Here is a 2,604-nt window from a genome sequence, read left to right on the forward strand (position 1 = left end):
TTAGGCTGAACGAGAAGGCCAAACATGGCTGTACATCCGCCTAATCACGAAGTCTCAGACACCACAGAATCACTGAAGATAATAGTCACCATTCTATAACCGAAATTGGTTCGTCAGAACTGGCTTGTGTGCCGCGGCCGAGAAAAATGAAGAAAAAGAATCAGGATTACGATATGTGAAGTGAAATGTGACGGTCAACTTTGCCGGTAAAGAGCTAGGAATGCCCCTTCTGAATTCCATAAATGACAGCAACATCACCACTCAAGCCAACCCCATACCGCATTTTACAGGTGACTTTACAGAAAATTCCACATTTGAAAAATCTGATCAACTTCCAGACGAAAACCACCACCAAAGCGCACACATCGTACCCACCACGCAGCAACACGGCGATTAGGCAGCACCTCCACTCTTCTGCGACTCACCAACTTCTGACTAAAAACGAATCTGCGTCTCCTCCAAGCACAGACACATTGCACGCTGCGCGTAACGTGTATATTTATCAATTCTGGAACGTCATTAGTTTCATGCAAACCTCGGGCTACAAAAATGTATGCTTCCTTCAAATGGTTCAAATGGCTCTGAGCACTAGGCGACTTAACTTCTGAGGTCATCAGTCGCCTAGAACTTAGAACTAATTAAACCTAACTAACCTAAGGACATCAAACACATCCATGCCCGAGGCGGGATTCGAACCTGCGACCGCAGCGGTCGCTCGGCTCCGGACTGCAGCGTCCAGAACCGCAAGGCCACTGCGGCCGGCTGCCGGCTGTATGCTTTCTCCCTGATGCTTTGGTTGAAGTTTGAAAACGAAGGAAGTAACGTCATTTGTAAGTATTCACTAGTACATTATATTTGCGAACACACCGTGACTGTTAGCTTCGTTTGTTGTCAGATATTAGCCTATAACTGATGTGCAGTTTCCCACAAACAATGTCTTACCATGAAAACATGTCAGTTTCTAGTTTTTATTCGGCAGCAGTAGTCACTCTAATGCTCTTGTCTTCCAATGCAAGTTTACACAATGGAATCTAATGCAGGAAATAATGGACACAAATTTCCGAAGACTGGATAGCACAACTATAGTACTGTCTCTACGAACGAATAACACCTACACATACTTTAACGCTTGTACCGCAAGTAAAATTTTGCGGTACTGACTATATTTGATTGATGGCTGTGCAAATCAGTTTGAATAATTAATGACTCCATGAAAAAAGTTTTTTAGTACAGTTTACAGGAGATGATCTGCGATGAAATTTTTAGTGAACCAAAAGCTAACATAGAATTTAATTTATTCCACGCTAAATTTACACTATTAATTGAAAATAGCTTTCCATGTAAGCTAAGCAGAAAGGACACTCAACAGCCATGTAAGAAATCATAGATCACTACAGGGATTAACGTATTTTGTCAGAGGAAAAGGGAAATGTATCTTTTGGCAAGAACAAGTAGACATCCTACAGCAGTTTACACTAGAGACACTACTAAAAGTTACTGATAAAGGTTATTAAAACTCAGGGGACATGGACATAATGTCGGATATGAAGAGTTTGGACAACAGACTTAAGGCTGTATGGAATCTATTGAAACAAGAGATAGGATAACCAGGCACAAATCAAGGTAACGTCACTGTTGAACTGAATTGTAAGTCTACAAATGATGTGTCACAGGTGGAAAATTTATTTAATACTCATTTCTTAAATGTAGTATACAGCTTAGGGACAAATAGTTCAAGAGAAAAGTAACAGCAATTCGTTGAAAAAGTAACTGTCACAAAATTCAATCCTATGAATGTATCACCAGCGTCTCCTTCTGGAATCAAGAAAATTACACATTCTCTCAAAAATAAAAGCTTATCTTGTTTTGATGAAGTTTCCTTTAGAGTAATAAAGACTTGTTCCCACATAATAATCCCAGTCTTATCCGACGTGTATACAGGGTGGTCCATTGATCGTGACCGGGCCAAATATCTCACGAAATAAGCGTCAACGAAAAAACTAAAGTAACGGAACTTGTCTAGCTTGAAGGGGGAAACCAGATGGCGCTATAGTTTGGCCGCTAGATGGCGCTGCCTTAGGTCAAATGGATATCAACTGCGTTTTTTAAAATAGGAACCCCATTTTTATTACATATTCGTGTAGTACGTAAAGAAATATGAATGTTTTAGTTGGACCACTTTTTTCGCTTTGTGATAGATGGCGCTGTAATCGTCACAGACGTATAAGTACGTGGTATCACCTAACAATCCGCCAGTGTGAACGGTATTTACTTCGTGATACATTACCCGTGTTAAAATGGACCAGTTACCAATTGCGGAAAAGGTCGATATCGTGTTGATGTATTGCTATTGTGATCAAAATGCCTAACGGGTGTGTGCTATGCATGCTGCTCGGTATCCTGGACGACATCATCCAAGTGCACGGACGGTTCGCCGGATAGTTACGTTATTTAAGGAAACAGGAAGTGTTCAGCCACATGTGAAACGTCAACCACGACCTGCAACAGATGATGATGCCCAAGTAGGTGATTTAGCTGCAGTCGCATCTAATGTGGACATCAGTAGCAGACAAACTGCGCGAGAATTGGGAATCTCAAAAGCGT

The sequence above is a fragment of the Schistocerca piceifrons genome, chromosome 5 (assembly GCF_021461385.2).
Source record: "Schistocerca piceifrons isolate TAMUIC-IGC-003096 chromosome 5, iqSchPice1.1, whole genome shotgun sequence".
Lineage (NCBI taxonomy): Eukaryota > Metazoa > Arthropoda > Insecta > Orthoptera > Acrididae > Schistocerca > Schistocerca piceifrons.